Genomic DNA, 23,592 nt, shown 5'->3' with positions numbered 1-23,592 from the left:
GCCATCTCTATGAAGGACCTAAAGCATTTAGTCTGATAAATATTGCTTATGTCTGGTTTTCTTTACCTAGGACGTGGACCAGATGTCTGAGCTGTGGCCCAGCCCTTGGAATAAGTTCTATATCTTGAGCATTTACTAGATCTCATAGATGGTGAATAGATCAAACACCATGCGGAACTGAGCAATGTGCTTTGCTCACGACCGTGGGAGTGGCCAGTCCTTGGAAATATTAGTGTCCACCTGCTTTTGAAGCATGTCAGACTGGACAAGCATCCTTAAATATGACAGTGAGCTGTCAGTCATCTTGCTCTTGCAAAACCTGCACTGTCTTCATCGTCCCATTGATCAAGACACAGTTGCTGTTCCATCTTTGATAGCTTCTGTTCCAGTCGTTGAGACATGTGAGGGCTTCAGCTCAATTGCAGAAGTGTTGCTGCTGTCAGAACACGTATTTCCCCTCAACGACATGGCTTGTCATCTGACACTTTCTCTCTATGAAGCTCAGTGAGTGGAACACAAGCTCCTTTCCCTGGAATGAATAACATGTTTTCTGGGGACATCTTTCCTGACCACAGAGTCCCCTTCCACTACAGTAAGAAGGTCCAAAACCCTGTCACAGGATGGTTTAATCCTTTGTTTCCTTCTTCCCCTGGACACCTCTAGGGCATCTCCACTTAATCCTTCTCACAAATATCTCTGATGAGCACCTATCCTATTAAAAGGCACAGCTTCCTGGATACTCACTGTGGATATTTGAGTGTTTTAAATCAGATGACTTTCGCACAGACACACGTGTGCAGGGAAGATGTTTAATCAATTTATTTAGACCCTCAGAAATGAAACAGCTCCAAGCAGGACGTGATTAGTGATCAGGAGAGATGAGATGGAAGAAGGAGTGTGAGGGTGAAGAGGGAAGGATCATGTTAATCAGGAACCAGGAAGGTCGACTTTCTGATGGTGACCTTGATTCCATGCAAACAAGGATGTGTCTGGTCTCAGGGACGCTTTCTGTGGGTGAATAAAACAGAACCAAAGATTTAGTGGAGTCGACTGTTGGCAGCTGACAGGGGTGAGTATCAGGAAGTAGGATGTCCATGGTACAGAATCTGGCAGGTGGTCCAATGTCCAAATCCTGGTGGACTTCAACACTCCACATCTGCGTGCTGTAGGTGGGGCTCCCTGTGTAACTTCCCCCAGGATATGCATATGGTGGGAACCTTTATCTACAGAACGCACTCTAGGAGGAATCATCTCAGGCTGGATGTTCAAGATGGCTTACAGGACCTGTGATTGAATTATGCCCTTCACCTAATTCCAGGAGAGTGGTCTCTCTGTGGGCTTTATGAGTTATATCCACCTGAAAGCTGTTGTTCTTTTTTGCTTTTAAAGATCTCACTTTAAGAAAATTCCCTTTTGAAAGGGAATATAAAACAAACGCATGTTTCAGACAGTGTTATCAGAAGGCATTGAACGGGGCCATCACAATTATGTGAGATTAAACACTGATCTTGCAGAAAATGTGAGTTGTTTTTTAATCCAGTTCTCCTAGTGTTGGGATGTGTGTGGACACACACGAAGTCAGGACTGACGGGAACACTAATTAGTTTCCGCCAACTTGTGGCCATTCCTGCTTCTCTCCGATGACTCTGGTCTGCAAGATTCTTGCAGGATAAGGCTCTCTCACCAAAGCTGCTTAGGATTAATCAAGCAACAATTTGGAATTTATTAGGACTCAAGAGAAGCTAAGTAAGCAAATGTAATAGACAAAGTTCTCTATCAATAAGATATAAGTTATTGGGGAAAAAAATAAATTGTTATCTGCAAAATTTGACAAGAATGCAATCACAGTACACCTTTATTAACTGATTTGATGGAACACCCTTGATAACAAACCATTTTCACTGGTATTTCTGAAATGCTTTTTCTCTCTGTCCACTGGTTAGGACAGTCATCTGGCGGAAGAACAAAAGGGTAAGAGTAAAAGACCCACAGCTTACTCCCATTTGCCAGTATTTCCAAGGTTTTGGGTTTGTTTTTGTTTTTTTTTTTTTTTTTGTTCGTTTCTCTTCAAGTAAAGGATTATGTAAAAGATTATTTATGAAGGAAGAAAGTTTACATGAATTTGTTTGTTTCCTGATAGCACACATACACACCACCTGATTGATAAATTCAGAAAAAAGTTTAATCCCACTGCCATTTTCCAGGATATTCATGACACTTTCTTCTGGAATTCCCCTTTCTCTAGTCTCCTCCTTGAATTTCTCCAAGACTCCCTCTTCAATATGATTCCCTTTGCCTGAAAAATTACCATGCAGAAATTTAACCATGAGGACCCCCTAAACATTTCTGAGTACAAAATGACCAAAAATAATCATAATAAATGTGGAAATCATCTTCAACTGGTACAAGTGAGTCTCTTAGAGTTACCATCTCCTATGACAAAGATAGGTGTTTGCTCTCTGTCTTAAGAATTAAACCCATCAAAAGACACATGTACCCCAACGTTCACAGGAGCACTATTTACAATAACCAGGACATGAAAGCAACCTAGATTTTCATTGACAGATGAATGGATAAAGAACTAGTGCTACATACCCTTATACAGTGGAATATTGTTGTTGATCCACACTAACTACTGTCTGATTTTTGCAACCCCATGGACTGCAGCATGCCAGGCTCCTCTGTCCTCCACCTTATCCCAGAGTTTGCTCAAACTCATGCCCACTGAGTCCGTGTTGCCATCCAACCATCCCATCCTCTATCAACCCCTTCTCTTTCACAGCACCAGGGTCTTTTCCAGTGAGTCAACTCTTCCCATTCGACTGCCAAAATATTGGAGCATCAGTGCTTCTAATGAATATTCAGAGTTGATTTCTTCTAAAACAAAATCCTAAGATTGACCGGTTGGATCTCCTTGTTGTCCAAGGGACTCTCAAGAGCCTTTTCCACCACTACAGTTCAAAAGCATCAATTCTCCAGCACTCAGCCTACTTTATGGTCCAGCTCTCACATCCATACATGACTGTTGGAAAAACCATAGCTTTGTCTAGACAGATTTTTGTTGGCAAAGTAATCTCTCTGCTTTTTAATATGCTGTCTAGGTTTCTCATAGCCTTTCTTCAAGGGAGCAAGCACTTTTAATTTCGTAGATTCGGTCACTATCTGCAGTGATTATGGAGCCCAAGAAAATAAAGTCTGTCACTGTTTCCATTGTTTCCCCATCTATTTGCCATGAAGTGATGGGACTGGATGCCATGATCCTAGTTTTTTAAATATTGAGTTTTAAGCCAGCTTTTTCCACTCTCCTCTTTCTCTTTCATCAAGAGGCTCTTTAGTTTTTCGCTTTCTGCCATAAGGGTGGTGCCATCTGCATATCTGAGCTTATTGATGTTTCTCCCAGCAATCTTAATGTCAACTTGTGCTTCATCCAGCCCAGCGTTTCACATGATGTACTCTGCATAGAAATAAATTAAATAAACAGGGTGACATTATACAACCTTGACATATTGCTTTCCCAATTTGGAACCAGTCCATCGTTCCATGTCCGGTTCTAACAGTTGCTTCTTGACCTGTATACAGGTTTCTCAGGAGGCAGGTCAGGTGGTCTGGGATTCCCATCTTTCAGAATTTTCCACAGTTTATTGTGATCCACACAGTCAAAGACTTTGGCATAGTCAGTAAGGCAGAAGTGGATGTTTCTCTGGAACTCTCTTGCTTTCTCCATGATCCAGTGGATGTTGGCAATTAGATCTCTGGTTCCTCTACGTTTTCTAAAACCTGCTTGAACATATGGAAGTTCACGGTTCACTTATTGTTGAAGCCTGGCTTGAAGAATTTTGAGCATGACTTCACTAGCGTGAGATGAGTGCAATTGTGCGGTAGTCTGAGCATTCTTTGGCATTGCCTTTCTTTGCGATTGGAATGAAGAATGACCTTTTCCAGTCCTGTGGCCATTGCTGAGTTTTCCAAATTTGCTGGCATATTGAGTGCAGCACTTTAACAGCATCAAGTTTCAGGATTTGAAATAGCTCAACTGGAATTCCATCACCTCCACTAGCTTTGTTCGTAGTGATGCTTTCTAAGGTCCATTTGACTTCACATTCCAGGATGTCTGGCTCTAGGTGAGTGATCACACCATCGTGATTATCTGGGTTGTGAAGATTTTTTTGTACAGTTCTTCTGTGTATTCTTGCCACTTCTTCTGAACATCTTCTGCTTCTGTTAGGCCCATACCATTTCTGTCCTTTATCGAGCCCATCTTTGCATGAAGTGTTCCCTTGTTATCTCTAATTTTCTTGAAGAGATCTCTAGTCTTTCCCATTCTATTGTTTTCCTCTATTTCTTTGCATAGATCATTTAGGAAGGCTTTCTTATCTCTCCTTGCTATTCTTTGGAACTCTGCATTCAAAGGGGTATACATTTCCTTTTTTCCTTTGCCTTTAGCTTCTCTTTTCTTCTCAGCTATTTCTAAGGCCTCCTCAGACAACCATTTTGCCTTTTTGCATTTCTTTTTCCTTGGGGATGATTTTGATCACTACTTCCTGCACAATGTTACAAACCTCTGTGAATAGTTCAGGCACTCTATCAGACTGAATCCCTTGAATCTATCTGTAACTTCCACTATATAAAGCTAAAAGGTGAAAGGGCTAAAGTGAAGTCACTCAGTTGTGTCGACTCTTTGCGACCCCATGAACTATAGCCCACCAGGCTCCTCCATCTATGGGATTTTTCAGGCAAGGATACTGGAGTGGGTTGCCATTTCCTCCTCCGGGGGATCTTCCTGATCCAGGGATCAAACAGAAGTCTCCCGCATTGCAGGCATTACCATCTCAGCCACCAGGGAAGCCCTTCCACTATATAATCATAAGAAATTTAAAATGTTAACCCCTAGGAAGTCGAAGTTACTTTGAAAGGATGATAAGAGCATTCTAAGTATCATTGAGGGAACATGGATAATAGGATTTTGGTGTCTATTAGACTTTTTCCAAGACAGAGACATTTTTATATTGATAGTACAAGACTCTGGCACTTTGGGAATAAAATGGCCATATGCATACAATTCTGTGGAACTAGGTTCCTTTATTTTGTGACCGGTGCTGCTACAGAAAGATTTTGATTTAGTCATTTGTTTTTAATGCCCTTTTGTCTTTCTTTGTATTGGATAAGACCTTAGTTCGACAAAAGGTGGTGGTTTTAGTTGCTAAGTCATGTCCTACACTTGCGATCCAATGGACTGTAACCCGCTAGGCTCCTCTGTCCATGGGATTTTGCAGGCAACAATACTGGCGTGGCTTGCCATTCCCTTCTCCAGGAGATCTTCCCAAACCAGGGATGAAATCCAGGTCTCCTGCACCACAGGCAGATTTTTTACTGACTGATACCAAGGAAGTCCTGGTATACAAAAGGTATTCTTCTGCAAATATAAGGTAGCACTGTGTTGGAATCTGCTATCATTCATTGAAAGATTTAAGGTTTCAGTCAGTTCAGTCACTCAGTTATGCCCAACTGTTTGCAACCCCATGAATCACAGTTAAATGTCGCAAAAGATATAAAAAATTTGGAAAAGAAGTTATGTTCAGAACTACTCTTGAAGAAGGAATTCATAGGGCCTGGACTCCATCTCAGGCCTGTTCATGCTGATCATGCTCGGCCACCTCTCCAACGGACTCTGAACTCTGTGCTTAGTGCCTATGGAAACTACAATAGAAGGATAAGACCCCCTCTGGACAGAAGAATCTTGAAGACCACATCCAGGATACTCATTGCCTAAGAGAAAACATACTCTAATCATCCCTGCCTCCAGACAGGTCATAAATTCTTTCCGTATCTATCAGAGTGTAACCGCAGGCTTCTTGATTATTAACTGTTTAAACACCTAACAAATGAATGATGGGGTCTACTGTGATTGTATTTACCCTTCCCTTGTTTATGTGAGTCTCCAGTAATTTGGGGTGGTGGGTTCGGACACGTACACATGGAGTATAAAAGATTTTCACAAATGCTGGTCGGGGTCCTTGGCTAAGAGGAGACTCTGCCCTGGGCCCACCGGTGTCATCAACTGCACTCCACTATCTGCATTGTCCTTCTGAGTGAGCTTGTTTCCTGAAACACATGGCTACAACACTCTGAGTGTCTAAAATATTTCAAAGAACAGTGGAAGAATGCTTGTACTTTATAGCAAACCAAGATTTTCTATCTTCTGAAACTTCAAGGAAGTCTCAGAAATGACACAGCAGTAAAAATCACATGGATTATTATACATTTACCATTTAAATTAGTATAGCATAAGAGGTAAAGAACACGCTTGCCAGTGCAGCAGACCTAAGAGACACAGGTTCGATTCCTGTTTGGGAAGATGCCCCAGAGGAGGAAATGGCAACCCACTCCAGTATTCTTGCCTCGAGAATGCCATGGACAGAGGGACCTGGTGGGCTACACTCCCTGGGGTCACAAAAAGTCAGACATGACTGAAGCAAGTTAGCAGGCAAGCACAAGCAAAAAGAGAACTAGAAAGTTATTCTATTGTTTCAATTTAGAAAGAATTTTCCTTTTAGGGGCCCTCTGAAACAAGGGCCCTTACAAATGAACTTGACCAAACACAGCTGTGACTTTGTGGTAAGGCATCAATAAAATTACCATTAAAATGGAGATCTTCTGCAATCTGTTTAAATAACAATTGCTTGTAAATTCTTGGGGCTTCCCTTGATACCTTGGAAGTCACAGACAGAGAGGAGAATTGTGGTGACATGAAGCATTTTTGAAATGTGGATTTTAAATCAATACCACCCCTCCCCCCACCCCCGCCACCAACCCGCCCCAGGGGACTTCCCTGGTAGTCCAGTGGTTAAGACTTTGCCTTCCAGTGGATGCAATACAGGTTCGATCCCAGGTCAGGGAGCTGAGATCCAACATGCCTGCGTGTGGGCTAAGTTCCTTCCGTCCTGTCTGACTCTTTTGCAACCCCATGGACTGTAGCCCACCAGGCTCCTCTGTCCGTGGGATTTCCCAGGTAAGAATACTGGAGTGGGTTGCCATTTCTTCCTCCAGGGGAATCTTCCCAACCCAGGGATCAAACCCACGTCTCTTATCTTTCGTGGGTTCTTTACCACTAGCGCCAGCTGAGAACGCTGTTCTTAGTGCTACTGGTCTTGTTGGCAACTGAAGTGTGGTTTCTGCAAACATTTTGCAACAGAACCTTCATCGTGTGCTTGCAGATTGACTATAGACAGAGAGAAGGCACAGCCAGAAGTGCAGACATCTGTCTGCAGGCTTCTCAGACTCCAGAGGTTGAACCTGGGTCGTTTGGGGACACACAGGAAGTCTGTGTCTGGCCACAGGGGTGAGTGATTCACACTGGGGACCTCTATGAGCAAGCTTGGCTGACGTCCCAGACACCCACGGTCAGTGCTGGTTGACACGACTCAATCTTTATTTCCACCTCCCATCCATGCACCCAGCAGCTGGTGTAAGCCTCTGCCTTCTATCTTTTCTCATTCCAGGACACAAGAGGAGAAATAACTCTTTCCATGGGAAATTGCCACAAAGGAAAAAAAATTAAAACAGGAGTTGGCACTGAACCCTGCAAGGACACTGAAAATATCTTCTCAGAGGTGGCATGCCAGAGAAGACGTCATGAGGTAAGGACGTGTTGTGATCTCTTGTACGTCTCGGGGTGGGGGTCATTGAAATGTAAGTGCCTTCCTGGTCAGTCATCGCTTTAGCTCATACCCATGTGACGTCCATGAGCCCTGCTGTGCCCTGGGCCCTGAAGTGCATTCAAGAGTTACTTGGAAAAGAGAGACAGATGGACACTTGTCTAGACAACTTTCCTGAAGGATTTTACAAGAGAAAAAAAAAAGTGTGGCGGACTTGGAGACACACAGGTGCTAAAGAAACTCTTTTCATTTAGGTGGAAAAACCAAAAGAAATAAGTAACATAACAGAAATAAATAATTCAGGAAAGAGGGGAATAATCACATCTAACAAATATATATTTCTCAGACCATGTAGTGTTGTCAACAAATCTGAAAAAAAACAAAAAACCCTTACAATTTAATACTTGCTCAGGAAAAAAGAGTTGAACAAAACTGAAGCCACTTAGCAAGCACACACATATAGTGTAATGTAATTTGTATGATGCATAATTAATATATTATATATAACAAATGTTAGAGATGTGTATTATATATAAAATATACTTTTATAGTAAACACAAACAGGTTTATTGTGTCATATATAAAATTTAACTTGAACAAAGCAGAGTATTTTTGCACACATATTAAGCAACTTACTGAAAATTTTAAATATATCCTTGTTGGCATGAAACATGACATTAATCCATCCTTGGAAGATCATCCCTATTTACATTTTATGATTGAGCAAATAAAAGCAAAGGGCCAAAGAGACTACACATGGCATGTCCTTCTGTAAATGTGGGGAAGCACAGCTTTTTCAGAATTTCAAAGGAAACACATCTAATATTCACCAGTTCCACACAGACTGCATTGCAAGACTCTGATTTTCCTGTATGGGTGGATCTGTTTGATGAGAGTGTGCAAAAGGCCTGATACGCTAGGTGGGGTGTTTCTTGGACCGTCACTTTCAGGGGTAGAAAAATCTCATCCAAATCTCACATTTCTGGGCAGCACTTGAGATACAGTGCTGACCATGGTGGTTGAGAACTTGCTGTTTGCACAATTCACCGTGTAGATTGCCACATGGAATAAAAATTTAAAAAAAAAGAAAAAGAAGTTCATGCAAAGTTGTTGATCAGCAAAAGCTGGTTTAATAGAGAAGCATGAACAATGCACAAATTAATTCAAGGCTTTTTTCCCCAATTCAGTAGACTACTTTTGGTATGCAGACCTTCCTCAGAGTTAGCACATCTCATTGCGAGTATCTGCGCTGTGTATATTTGATGTATTTGTCCTTGTAAATGTGTGCCAAACACACACATGTGTGTGCGTGCTTGCATGCCTGTGTTCATCCAAACAGCTTCCCATGTTGCATTTAGCATCAGCTTATAGAAAACTCCTGGTATATTAAAATTGGATACGGACGTCAAGAATCTCTGTTTGGTTTTGTCTTCTGTTAGAATGGGTTTTTGTACTGTTTTGTTTTGTTAACCTTTTAGCTTGAGTTAAAGATGTCTGTTCCCTGGGTTGGGAAGATCCCCTGGAGAAGGGCATGGCAACCCACTGCAGTATTCTTGCCTGGAGAATCCGAAGGACAGAGGAGCCTGGAGGGATACAGTCCATAGGGTCGTACATAGTCGAAAAGACGGAAGTGACTTAGCCCACAAAGATGTCTTTAACTCTGAGATTAAAAGACAGTTTTATGGCTTTTAATGCTTTTCCTCTTAGAATGTGGCGTTCGAAGGAAATGCACCAAAAATTGCTTTTAAAATTACAACCCTTCAGTGAATCTTCAGTTCTGTTCAGTCAGTTCAGTTCAGGCGCTCAGTTGTGTCTGATTCTTTGCGACCCCAGGAATCCCAGCACGCCAGGCCTCCCTGTCCATCACCAACTCCCGGAGTTCACTCAAACTCATGTCCATCGAGTCAGTGATGCCATCCAGCCATCTCATTCTCTGTCGTGCCCTTCGCCTCCCACCCCCAATCCCTTCCAGCATGAGAGTCTTTTCCAGTGAGTCAACTCGTCGCATGAGGTGGCCAAAGTATTGGAGTTTCAGCTTTAGCATGAGTCCTTCCAATGAACACCCAGGATTGATCTCCTTTAGAATGGACTGATTGGATCTCCTTGCAGTCCAAGTGATTCTCAAGAGTCATCCAGCACCACAGTTCAAAAGCATCAATTCTTTGGTGATCCGCTTTCTTCACTGTCCAACTCTCACATCCATACATGACCACGGGAAAAGCCATAGCCTTGACTTTTGTTGGCAAAGTAATGTCTCTGCTTTTGAATATGCTATCTAGGTTGGTCATAACTTTCCTTCCGAGGAGTAAGTGTCTTTTAATTTCATGGCTGCAATCAGCATCTGCAGTGATTTTGGAGCCCAAATAATAAAGCCTGACACTGTTTCCACTGTTTCCCCATCTATTTCCCATGAAGTGATGGGACCAGATTCCATGATCTTTGTTTTCTGAATGTTGAGCTTCAAGCCAACATTTTCACTCTCCTCTTTCACTTTCATCAAGAGGCTTTTAGTTCCTCTTCACTTTCTACCATAAAGGGTGGTGTCATCTGCATATCTGAGGTTATTGATATTTCTCCCGGCAATCTTGATTCCAGCCTGTGCTTCTTCCAGCCCAGCGTTCCTCATGATGTACTCTGCATAGAAATTAAATAAGCAGGGTGACAATATACAACCTTGACGTACACCTTTTCCTATTTGGAACCAGTCTGTTGTTCCATGTACAGTTCTGACTGTTGCTTCCTGACCTGCATACAGGTTTCTCAAGAGGCAGGTCAGGTGGTCTGGTATTCCCATCTCTTTCAGAATTTTCCACAGTTTTTTGTGATCCACACATTCAAAGGCTTTGGCATAGTTAATGAAGCAGAAATAGATGTTTTTCTGGAACTCTCTTGCTTTCTCCATGATCCAGCGGATGTTGGCAATTTGATCTCTGGTGCCTCTGCCTTTTCTAAAACCTGCTTGAACATCTGGGAGTTCATGGTTCACATATTGCTGAAGCCTGGCTTGGAGAATTTTGAGCATGACTTTCCTAGCGTGTGAGATGAGTGCAATTGTGCGGTAGTTTGAGCATTCTTTGGCATTGCTTTTCTTTGGGATTGGAATGAAGACTGACCTTTTCCAGTCCTGTGGCCACTGCTGAATTTTCCAAATTTGCTGGCATATTGAGTGTAGCACTTTCACAGCATTATCTTTCAGGATTTGAAATAGCTCAATTGGAATTCCATCACCTCCCCTAGCTTTGTTCATAGTGATGCTTTCTAAGGCCCACTTGACTTCACATTCCAAGATGTCTGGATCTAGGTGAGTGATCACACCATCATGATTATCTTGGTCATGAAGATCTTTTATGTACAGTTCTTCTGTGTATTCTTGCCACCTCTTCTTAATATCTTCTGCTTCTGTTAGGTCCATACCATTTCTGTCCTTTATCGAGCCCATCTTTGCATGAAATGTTCCCTTGATATGTCTAATTTTCTTGAAGAGATCTCTTGTCTTTCCTATTCTGTAGTTTTCCTCTATTTCTTTGCATTGATCGCTGAGGAAGGCTTTCTTATCTCTCCTTGCTATTCTTTGGAACTCTGCATTCAAATGCTTATATCTTTCCTTTTCTCCTTTGCTTTTCGCCTCTCTGCTTTTCACAGCTATTTGTAAGGCCTCCTCAGACAGCCATTTTGCTTTTTTGCATTTCTTTTCCATGGGGATGCTCTTGGTCCCTGTCTCCTGTACAATGTCACGAACCTCCGTCCATAGTTCATCAGGCACTCTATCTATCAGATCTAGTCCCTTAAATCTATTTCTCACTTCCACTGTATAATCATAAGGGATTTGATTTAGGTCATATCTGAATGGTCTAGTGGTTTTCCCTACTTTCTTCAATTTCAGTCTGAATTTGGCAATAAGGAGTTCATGATCTGAGCCACAGTCAGCTCCCGGTCTTGTTTTCGCTAACTGTATACAGCTTCTCCATCTTTGGCTGCGAAGAATATAATCAATCTGATTTTGGTGTTGACCATCTGGTGATGTCCATGTGTAGAGTCTTCTCTTGTGTTGTTGGAAGAGGGTGTTTGCTATGACCAGTGCGTTCTCTTGGCAAAACTCTATTAGCCTTTGCCGTGCTTCTTTCTGTGCTCCAAGGCCAAATTTGCCTGTTACTCCAGGTGTTTCTTGACTTCCTACTTTGCATTCCAGTCCCCTAGAATGAAAAGGACATCTTTTTTGGGTGTTAGTTCTAAAAGGTTTTGTAGGTCTTCATAGAACTGTTCAACTTCGGCCTCTTCAGCATTACTGGTTGGGGCATAGGCTTGGATTACTGTAATATTGAATGGTTTGCCTTGGAAATGAACAGAGGATGGCAATTTTTTTTTTTTTTCTCTTGACTCTTTGGGGGAAAAGAAATGTGGCTTTCCAAACTTCATTCAATATATCTTCCTGTACCTTTTAAGACTTCTTTATAAACACTCCAAATGCTTGTTTGGGTTTACCATTGATTCCTTAAGAAAACATATTTATATATAAAACCCTCTTTTTATTGTAATTCAAATAGCCTCTCAAGTCATCTTTCCTTTAGAAGTCAAAACTGCACAATTTTCTTCTATTTTTTGCTTTCATTGTACCTGAAGGTGCATTTTTGAGAACTGTCTTCATCGCATAAAATATCCTTGAATGTGCTACATCTATGGTTTTTTAAAACACGAAGCTCCGTGTAGGTAAGAAAATTTCCTCTAAGCCATTCCCTGTAAAATGTTGTTCAACAAAAGGCTTTATTTTTGTCTTCACTTAACAGGTGTGGTTCTGGTTATAAAATGGGACAGATTTAAAAGGTCCCTCTTTAAACATATTTCCACGCGCTGCTCGTAAAGAGAAGGGTGTTATATATGAATTCCCACAGATGTATCCAAATCATGAATATTTTAAATACTGAATTCCAGGAAGCGGGCAATGTGTTCAGTATCCTTTGTAGACTAGAAGCTCTTATCACTTATGAGCTAGGGATCTCTGTGTAAAAGTTAAATGAGTTCCAGTGCCTTAACAGTTGAAGCATTATGTAGGCTTCCTATTTATAACATACGTTCAATGAGACCTGGTAAATGGCCAAGACAGTTTTTATCCAGGCAGGCAGCGTTTAGTTGAATACGGTTGGCTGATTTTTCTGCAAGGGAGACAGAAACAAGCAAACAACAAATCAATTGCTATTTTTAAAATAAATATTTCAGGGGTTTCAGTAATTTCTGTAAAATAGGCTAAAACATTTTTATTTGTACTGTCTTCTCTGTAAAGTATTTCTTAAAGTTGTTTTTTTTTTTAAAGCATTTATTTATTTATTTTATGGCTCACTAGAAAAGACCCTGATGCTGGGAAAGATTGAAGGCAGAAGGAGACAGAGACGACAGAGGATGAGGTGGTTGGATGGCATCGGCGACTGGATGGACATGAGTTTGAGCGAGCTCCGGGAGCTGGTGATGGACAGGGAGGCCTGACGTGTTGCGGTCTTCGGGGTCACAGAGAGTCGGACATGACTGAGCGACTGAACTGAACTGAACTGATGGCTGTGCTGGGTCGTTATTGCTACACGTGGGCTTCCTCTGCTTTCATGGAGTGGGGGCTCCTCTCTAGCTGTGGTGCATGGGCTTCTCACTGAAGTGGCCTCTCGTCGCAGAGCGCACGGGCTGAATACCCCCCGGGATTCAGCAGTTGTTGCCCCCGGGCTCCAGAGCACAGGTTCAAGACGACTGAGTAGCTATTCCATTGCATGTACCTACCACGCTTTCTTTGTCTTTATCTGCTCATCTGTCCATGGGCTATTGTAAACAGCGCCGCAGTGAACACAGTGGTGTGTGTGTGTTTATTTTTGGATCAGAATTGTCCTTAAATATATGCCCAGGAGGACACCTCACACTTCCAACAGGTTGGGTTGTTAATACTTCTTGCACTCTCTCTGTCACCCACGTGCCATGAAGAAATACTTCTCTTCGATCGCCGAGCATTCGAAGATTTCCCAGGTAACTGCTTGGTTTTGAGCTCAATTCTGTTTTTGACTGTAGAATATATAACTGATAGAACTCCAGCCTTTGAAAGTATGCTATCATCTACTCTATGATCCAGAGTCTGGCATATCCTTGTGGGTGTTTCACGGGCAGTTGAAGATACAGTGTGTTCTACCCTTGGGTGAATGTTCTATGAAGGTCAGTTATTCCATGCGGTTTCACAGGGCACCACACGTCACCTGTGCTCTTGACAAGGTTCTTTTTGTTACTACAGTGAGTGAAAGAGGAGGGCTGGACTCTGAATCAGTAACAACAGATGTGTGTATTTTCCACGTTACATCTCTCTGAACAGGGCTTGTCTATTTTGAATCTGTTATTTGCGTACAGATATTTGCAATCTCTTTATAACTTGCCGGTTGATTTAAGCGCCTTATCATTAGGAAATGTCCGTTCTTGTGCTTAGTGAATTGACAGTTGCTCAGTTGTGTCTGACTCTTTGCAACCCTATGGACTACACAGTCTGTGGAGCTCTCCAGGCCAGAATACTGGACAGGCTCCTCTGTCCAGGGGATTTCCCAGGCAAGAATACTGGAGTGGGTAGCCTTTCCCTTCTCTAGGGGATCTTCCCAACCCAGGGATCGAAGCCAGGTCTCCTGCATTGCAGGTGGATTCTTTACCATCTGAGCCACCAGGGAAGCCCAAGAATACTGGAGTGGGTAGCCTTTCCCTTCTCCAGGGGATCTTCCCAACCCAGGGATCAAAGCCAGATCTCCTGCATTGCAGGCAGATTCTTTACCAGCTGAGCCACCAGGGAAGCCTGAGATCTCCTTTGTCTACTGTTAATACAGCTACTTCAGCTTTTTTTCTATAGTTGACTGAAAGTCCCTGGTTCAAACAGTAAAGAATCCATCTGAAATGCAGGAGACCTGAGTTCAATCCTTGAGACAGAAAGATCCCCTCAAGAAGGGCAAGGCAACCCACTCCAGTATTCTTGCCTGGGATATCCCCTGGACAGAGAGGCCTCATGTACTCCAGTCCATGGGGTCACAAAAAAATTAAAAAAAAGAAGAGACGGGAGAGTAGAAGATGGAGACAGAGGATGAGATGGTCGGATGGCATCACCAACTCAGTGGACATGAGTTTGAGCAAGCTCCAGGAGATGGTGAAGGACAAGGAAGCCTGGCATGCTGCAGTCCATGGGGGTCACAGAGAGACAAGACTTTGTGACCAAACAACAAATAAAAACAGCTTTCCTATGCCTCCTGTTTCCACAGTAGACTTTCCTATCCACTTAATTAATTAAGCTGACCACATTGGATCTTAGTTGTACCAGGCAAGATGTAGTTATGGTGTGCAGGATCATAGCTGAGCCTCATATGAGCCTGACCTCATAGTAGTTGAGTCCCCTGACCGGGATCAGTCGTTGAGACTCCCAGGCTTCCTTGCTCTGTGGCGTGTGGGATCTCACTCCCCTGACCAGAGCTCAAACCCACGTCCCCTGCAGTGGGAAGCAGATTCTTAATCACTGGATGGCCCAGGAAGTCTTCCCATGCACTTATTTTAAACTTTCAGGAGTCTTGTAATTCACACGCACCTCTTGTAAGTCTCACGGTGCTGGGTTTTAAACCTTGGTTGAGTCTATGCATTACGTAGCTGTTTGAATGTCTTGATGTCATTTTTACTTTTTCTCTAACTTGGTGAGGTATCATATAGATAGCATGGACCGCCTCCATTGAGAAGGAACACTTCAGGGAGCTTGAAGAGTATTGTATAATCGTTGTAACCACACGCTCCCCGCCACCAATGTTGCACAGAACAACGCAGCACCCCAGACTGTCCCCACAAGCCCTTTTTTCAGACACCTCCTGCTACTGTTTGTAGCCCTCAGGCAAGCAATGATGTGTTTTCCATCACCAGACACAGTAGACGGGACATTACAGAACGCCAAATACAGGAAATAAGACAGCATGTACTTTTCTGTGTTTGTCTTTCTGGCTCACCGGGTAGCTTACAGAGCTGCAAATATCAATGTGTCCAACCACCCTGAAGCTACGTGCGCACATGTGCTAAGTCACCTCACTCTTGTCCGACTCTTTGTGACCCCATTGACTGTAGCTCCCGCTGCTTTGTAGCTCAGTCTATAAAGAATCTGCCTGCAGTGTGGGAGACCCAGGGTTCGATCCCTCGGTTGGGAAGAGCCCCTGGAGAAGGAAATGGCAACCCACTCCAGTATCCTTGCCTGGAGAAACTCATGGACACAGGAGCCTGGTGGGCTGCAGTCCATGGGGTCACAAAGAGTTGGATATGACTGAGCAACTAACAGTTAGACCGTAGCCTGCCAGGCTCCTCTGTCCATGAGATTGTCCAGGCAAGAATACTGGAGTGGGTTGCCATGCCCTCCTCCAGGGGACCTTCCCAAACCAAGGATCGAACCCACGTCTCTAGAGTCTCCTGCATTGGCAGGCATGTTCTTTACCACTGCACCCCATAGTTCTAAAACTAAGTCCTATTCTAACTGTATGTACGCAGGCTTGCTCCACTTTTCTGTTTTCTTTCTTTTCTTTTAGTGACCAATGGAATGCTGCATTTTGTATGATAATCAAATTTTGCGGAATGTCCACCCTCTTTACCTGAACAAATACATGTGTGTTTGGGGTTTTCATTTCTTTCAGTAGGTACATACAAGAGGAATTCCTGGGTTGTATGGTAAGATGACTTTTTAAATAGGCTTTCTCTCTTAGAACTGATTTACGATCCCAGAGATTTATGATCTCAGCAATACTGGAAAGAAGGGACAGACTATTCTCCCACCTCCCACGCCCACAGGGACACAACCTCCTCCCCTGTTAGCAACACCCAGCCCTACAAGTAGTTACAACTGATGAGCTACACTGAATTACCAAGATACCCTCAGATCTGTACTTTGAACTCGGGTTCACTGTCCATGTTGTAGATTCTGTGGGTTTCCTTGTTGTTCAGTCGCTCAGTCGTGTCTGACTCTTTGCGACCTCGTGGACTGCAGCACACCAGGCCTCCCTGTCCATCACCACCTCCCGGGGCCTGCTCAAACTCATGTCCATCGAGTCGGGGATGCTATCTGACCATCTCGTCCTCTGTCTTCCGCTTCTCCCCTTCCATTTGGATGAGTGTGTATTGACCAGTGTCTGCCATTATCATAGTATACAGGGTGATTCCACTGTCCTAAAAATCCTCTGTGCTCTGCCTACTCACCCCGCCTCCCAACCCCTGACAACCACTGACCTTTCTTTTAATTTATACTTTTGGTTTTGTATTGGGATATAGCCCATTAACAATGTTGTGACCATTTGTGGGCAGCGAAGGGACTCAACCATACATAGACATGGATCCATTCTCCCCCAAACTCCCCTCCCATCCAGGCTGCCACGTGACATGGAGCAGAGCTCCCTGTGCTGTCCAGCAGGTCCTTGCTGGTTCTCCATGTTAAATACAGCAGTGTGTCCATGTCCATCCAAGACTCCCTGACTATCCCTTCCCCCACCCTTCCCCCTGGGAACCATGAGGTTATTACAGAGGGCTGAGCAGAGTTCCCTGTGCTGTCCAGCAGGTCCCTGCTTGTTCTCCATGTGAAATACAGTAGTGTGTCCATGTCCATCCCAGACTCCCTGACTATCCCTTCCCCCACCCTTCCCTCCTGGTGACCATAAGGTTATTACAGAGTATTGAACAGAGTTCCCTGTCCTAGATAGCAGGTCCTTGTTGGTTCTCCACTTTAAATATTATCTCTACATATTTTAGAATGATAACAGTAGTGGGAGATGCAACAGCGGGTTTTTCTTCAGATGTGGGACTAGTTCATGTCGAACCGCAGTTTGGGGAGCAGGACGGGGTGGGGAAGAAATCGTGTACCGTTCTCCGACAGTACATGTTGTGTTGACAGCAGCGCTAAGGGCCGTATATCCACAAGAACGTCATGGCCAGCATCTGACAAAGGGGCAGTACACACAGTGAAACAAAAATAGAGAAGGGGACTCCCCTGGTGGCCCAGTGGTTAAGAACGCGCCTGCCACTGCAGGGGGATACGGGTTTCACCTCTGATCTGGGAAGATCCCACATGTCATGGATAAACTCAGCCCGTGAAACACAACGGCTGAGCCTGTGCTCTAGGACCTGTGCTCTGCAACAAGAGAAGCTGCTGCAATGAGATAACCGTGCACCACGATTCAAGAGTAGCCCACACTCACTGCAACTGGAGAAAGTCCACTTGCTACAAGGCAAACCCAGCACAGGCATAATGCATACATACTTACGGGAATAAAAAAAAAAAGTAGATAATTCTAAAGAACCAAAGAATATAACCTGTAAGAGACAGCATGAAGAGTCAGAGAGACGAGATGGAAGAAAAAAAATCAACACAATGATACAGACATAGAGCAGCATCAAACAGGCTTTGAGGGATGTATCAAAAAGACCAACATGAGCATCACTGTAGCCCAAAAAAGCAAGCTTTTGCTCTGTATCTGTTATTGCAGATTAATTCCAAAAAAAAAGAAAGTGTTAGCTATAACATCACATGTGAAATCACTCACTGGGAAGCCCTCAAACAGACATTTCTCCAAAGAAGATGCAAACAGTCAACAGACATATGAGAAGGTTTTCCGGCATCATCCACCATCAAGAATCTACATGGTTGAGTGCTTATATTAAACATTTTTCATTTCAGGAAGATGTATCAGTCGCAAGATAGACAAACTATTGCCATGGTAGGCAGTGCAAGTGTTCATGCCTTGTTCATGCCTTGGTCATGTCGGACTCTGTGACCCCACGAGCTGTAGCCCACCAGGCTCCTCTGTCCATGGGATTCTACAGGCAAGAATACTAGAGTGGGTTGCCATGCCCTCCTCCAGGGGATTTTCCTGACCCAGGGATTGAACTTGGTCTCCCACGTTGCAGGCAGATTCTTCATCGTCTGAGACACCACAGGTATCCTCGCAAAAAGATTAAACTGAATCTGAAGGATTAAAATTTACACGGGCCTCCATTTACCTGTAGTAGTATTCAATATGATTAAAAACTGACCATACAAGTGAAAGTCGTTCAGTCATGTCTGACTCTTTGCAACCCCATGTTCTTCTATACAGTCCATGGAATTTTCCAGGCCAGAATACTGGAGTGGGTAGCCTTTCCCTTCTCCAGGGGATCGTCTCAACCCAGGGAGTGAACCCAGGTCTCCCACATTGCGGGCAAATTCTTTACCAGCTGAGCCACCAGGGAAGCTCACAATCAAATCTTCCGTGCATTCCCAATAAAATCGTGGTGTTTGGACAGGGAGAATGTATAAACGTCTAGCCTAAACCAAAACCAACTAGACAGCAACAAAAAATAAGTAATGATACCAAATTAAATGTTCAGCCCCATAGGGACATATCCATTCAAATGAGGAAAAACACAAAAACTGTTTATCACCACTCCTGTTATTGACATTGCTGAGGCTGGAACGATTAGCAATGCCAACAGGCAATACAAAGGCATAAGAATATAAAAAATTTCCACAACTCAATAGCATAAAACCAAGTAACTTGATTAAAAACATGAGCAAAGGGCTTTAACAGACATTTCTCCACAGAAGCCACAAACGGCCAGTGGATATAGGGAAAGGTTTTCCATGTTAACAACCATCAAGAAAACACATCATCAAGCGGTGTTTTATATATTGTTTGCTTACAGACACAGATGCAGAACTCAAATACCCTCATCTCATTCTACAAACAGTCAAGAAGAGCCAAACTTGTAAGTAATCATATGTCAGTTGCCAAAAATAAGGTCACAAATCTTTTATTTCATAGTGGTTTTGATGTTAATTCTTATATAGAAATTCACAGATATTCTAATGATTCTCTTCCCTCAAAATACTATTCTCCTTAAGTATAATGTATTTTCTGGGAAAATAACTACAGAATTTAGTATGACAGAAAGCTAGGTCCACTGGGGGTTTGTCAGTGTTACCGTCATTATAGCATGGAGGTAAAAAGCAAAAACCTAAGACTTTTGATTATTTTCACAATCAATTTCCTTTTAAAAGGAATGAGAGGAAAATAATACTGCACGGCAAGCTAGTTTCAATGCAAGATTGGTCAGAGCAACAACAGGAAATGTGGCCTTTTCAGTCATAACCTACCGATTCGCTCTTTGGAAATCAAGAACCTACATCAAAGGAGGGAGAAACACCAAGGGCCTACTGTAGAGTATACAGAATCGTATTCAATATCCTGGGTATAAACAGTCATGGAAAAAATATGAAAGAGAAGACTTGTATGTGAAAGTGACGACCAACCTAGAGAGCATATGAAAAAGCAGAGACGTTACTTTGCCAACAAAGGCCCACCTCGTCAAGATTGATTTTTCCAGTGGTCATGTATGGATGTGAGAGTTGGACTGTAAAGAAAGCTGAGTGCAGAAGACTTGATGCTTTTGAACTGTGGTGTTGGAGAAGACTCTTGAGAGTCCCTTGGACTGCGAGGAGATCCAACTAGTCCATCCTAAAGGAGATCAGTCCTGAGTGTTCACTGGAAGGACTGATGCTAAAGCTGAAACTCCAATACTTTAGCCACCTGATGTGAAGAGCTGACTCATTTGAGAAGACCCTGATGCTGGGAAAGATTGAGGGCAGGAGGAGAAGGGGACGACAGAGGATGAGGTGGTTGGATGTCATCCCTGACTCGATGGACATGAGTTTGAGTAAACTTCAGGAGTTGGTGACGGACAGAGAGGCCTGGTGTGCTGCAGTCCATGGGGTCGCAAAGAGTTGGACACAGCTGAGTGACTGAACTGAACTGATGTGTAAACGAATCCCTTTGCTATATAGCAGAAATTAACACAACATTGTAAATCACCTGTACTTCAATAAAATAAAGACAAACAACCTCCATAGAGATACTACAGGGGAGGGAGAAATCCCTCCACCCCACTCCTCCAATCCCTCTTGAGTTCTTGTGGCTGGACTAATAATAAAATTAACCCAAGACAGATGAACAGGAAAAAAAAAAAAAACATCCTTTTTTTTTTTGCACTCTTTTTTTTTTTTTTTGCCTCAAAAAGTGTCATTTATTCAAAGAGTCAAAGAAAAAAAAGAAAAAAAAATGACAAGATGTCCATCCTTGGGCTCCCTTCCCTCCCCGCTCCTGCTGCTCCTCAGACCCCTCCACGGTTTCATCCCTGGCTGGTGCTAGGTAGCACAACAGCCCCCCTCAGATGAGGTCAGCAACATTGAGGGGCATTTCCTCAATGGAGGTGTTGTAGAATGTCTCAATGTCTCGAAGAGTTCTCTTGTCTTCTTCTGTCACCATGTTAATAGCCACACCCTTACGGCCGAAACGTCCACCACGACCGATTCTGTGGATATAGTTTTCCCTATTGGTGAGGAGGTCATAGTTGATGACTAAGGAAACTTGCTGTACATCAATGCCTCTGGCCTATGTAAAGAAAGGCAGTTTCAGTGTGTGAATGAGAAAGCACAAGTCTATCCAGAACTAAGCATACATATAGGCAGCCAAAGGAAGGCAAAGGAAATAAATACCCCTTTCCTCAGAAACCTGAGGCGTGCCAGATTTTATTCCAAGTTGCTACTTTCCTGAAGAGGGGCATTAGTAGGACCCTTGGAAGAGGGAATCACCTTGGATTTTTTTGCACTCTTTTCACTTACAAAATTGGAGTACAGCTGCCTTATGATGTGTTTTTCTCAGTTGCTCACTTCTGTCCGACTCTTTGCGACCCCATGGACTATGGTCCACCAGATGAGATTCTCCAGGCAAGAAAACTGAGGTGGGTTGCCGTTTCCTCCTCCAGGGGATCTTCGAATCCAGGTCTCCTGCATTGGCAGGAGGGTTCTTTACCACTGAGCCACCGGAAGCCAAAATAAATACTGACCCAGGGACAGTTTAGCTCCTGCCAAGAACCCTGCCCTTGGAGAATTTCGAGGCCCTGCTGTCACACCTTGGTTTATTTTTTTGGCTGCAGTGGGACTTCACTGTTGTGTGGGTTTTCTCTGGTTGTGACAAGCAGGAGCTACCTACTTGTGGCCCCCCCAGGCTCTAGATCACAGGCTCAGTTCACTGTGATACACGGGCTTTGGTGCCTTTCAGAATGTGGGATCTTCCCAGACCAAAGATCAAAGCCACGTGGCCTGCAGTGGCAGGAGGATTCTTGACCACTGGGCCACCAGGGAAGTCCTTCCATATCCTTCTTAGTCTGGTTGTTTTCTGCGCCGACTGGACTCCAGTCACGATGGGAAGCTTAGAATGCTTGCCTGTGACAGACACACATTTCACGTCAGCCTCTGTCCATCTTTGCTAGAGAACTACCAAAACCATCCTTTCTACCTCCTACACCCACATAGAGACCACATCTGTCATCCCTTTACACTGAACAGAAGCAAAAGATATTAAGAAGAGGTGGCAGGAATACACAGAAGAACTGTACAAAAAAGATCTTCACGACCAAGATAGTCATGATAACGTGATCACTGACCTAGAGCCAGACATCTTGGAATGTGAAGTCAAGTGGGCCTTAGAAAGCATCACTACGAACAAAGCTAGTGGAGGTGATGGAATTCCAGTTGAGCTATTTCAAGTCTTGAAAGATGATGCTGTGAAAGTGCTGCACTCAATATGCCAGCAGATTTGGAAAACTCAGCAGTGGCCACAGGACTGGAAGAAGTCAGTCTTCATTCCAATCCCAAAGAAAGGCAATGCCAAAGAATGCTCAAACTACCGCACAATTGCACTCATCTCACACGCTAGTAAAGTCATGCTCAAAATTCTCCAAGCCAGGCTTCAGCAGTATGTAAACCGTGAACTCCCAGATGTTCAAGCAGGTTTTAGAAAAGGCAGAGGCACCAGAGATCAAATTGCCAACATCCGCTGGATCATGGAGAAAGCAAGAGAGTTTCAGAAAAACATCTATTTCTGCTTTATTGACTATGCCAAAGCCTTTGACTGTGTCGATCACAATAAACTGTGGAACATTCTGAAAGAGATGGGAATCCCAGACCACCTGACCTGCCTCTTGAGAAACCTGTATGCAGGTCAGGAAGCAACTGTTAGAACTAGACATGGAACAACAGACTGGTTCCAAATAGGAAAAGGAGCACGTCAAGGTTGTATATTGTCACCTTGCTTATTTAACTTATATGCAGAGTACATCATGAGGAACGCTGGGCTGGAAGAAGCACAAGCTGGAATCAAGATTGCCGGGAGAAATATCAATAACCTCAGATATGCAGATGACACTACCCTTATGGCAGAAAGTGAAGAGGAACTCAAAAGCCTCTTGATGAAAGTGAAAGAGGAGAGTGAAAAGGTTGGCTTGAAGCTCAACATTCAGAAAACAAAGATCATGGCATCTGGTCCCATCACTTCATGAGAAATAGATGGAAAAACAGTGGAAACAGTGTCAGACTTTGTTTTTTGGGCTCCAAAATCACTGCAGATGCTGATTGCAGCCATGAAATTAAAAGACGCTTGCTCCTTGGAAGGAAAGTTATGACCAACCTTGATAATACATTAAAAAGCAGAGAGATTACTTTGCCAACCAAGGTCCGTCTAGTCAAGGCAATGGTTTTTCCAGTGGTCATGTATGGATGTGAGAGTTGGACTGTGAAGAAGGCTGACCGCCGAAGAATCGATGCTTTTGAACTGTGGTGTTGGAGAAGACTCTTGGGAGTCCCTTATACTGCAAGGAGATCCAACCAGTCCATTCTAAAGGAGATCAATCCTGGATGTTCGTTGGAGGGACTGGTGCTAAAGCTGAAACTGCAATACTTTGGCCACCTCATGCGACGAGTTGACTCACTGGAAAAGACTCTGATGCTGGGAAAGGTTGGGGGCGGGAGGAGAAGGGGACGACGGAGAATGAGATGGCTGGATGGCATCACCGACTCTGTGGACATGAGTTTGAGTGAACTCCGGGAGTTGGT

The 23,592-nt window shown here is 43.5% G+C and overlaps 1 long non-coding RNA gene and 1 other non-coding gene across 2 annotated transcripts in view; one reads left to right on the top strand and one right to left on the bottom strand.

Moving 5' to 3' along the window:
- The first annotated feature begins 7,226 nt into the window (after positions 1-7,226).
- LOC129564128 (uncharacterized) overlaps positions 7,227-23,592 on the top strand; it is a 52,661-nt gene continuing 36,295 nt past the window's right edge. The window contains exons 1-3 of the long non-coding RNA XR_016036786.1: positions 7,227-7,400; positions 7,500-7,637; positions 12,994-13,655. This is a non-coding gene — a long non-coding RNA (uncharacterized LOC129564128). The remainder of the gene's footprint in view (positions 7,401-7,499; positions 7,638-12,993; positions 13,656-23,592) is intronic.
- LOC129535328 (small nucleolar RNA SNORA67) lies at positions 21,157-21,298 on the bottom strand. The gene has a single exon (XR_008681603.1). It is a non-coding gene; the product is annotated as a small nucleolar RNA SNORA67 (small nucleolar RNA).

This window comes from Moschus berezovskii, chromosome X, assembly GCF_049115385.1.
Source record: "Moschus berezovskii isolate FMDL1 chromosome X, NW_MosBer_1.0, whole genome shotgun sequence".
NCBI classification, from domain to species: Eukaryota; Metazoa; Chordata; class Mammalia; order Artiodactyla; family Moschidae; genus Moschus; species Moschus berezovskii.
Note: the sequence above shows the minus strand (reverse complement) of the source record. Positions and strands in the feature narration are given on the sequence as shown.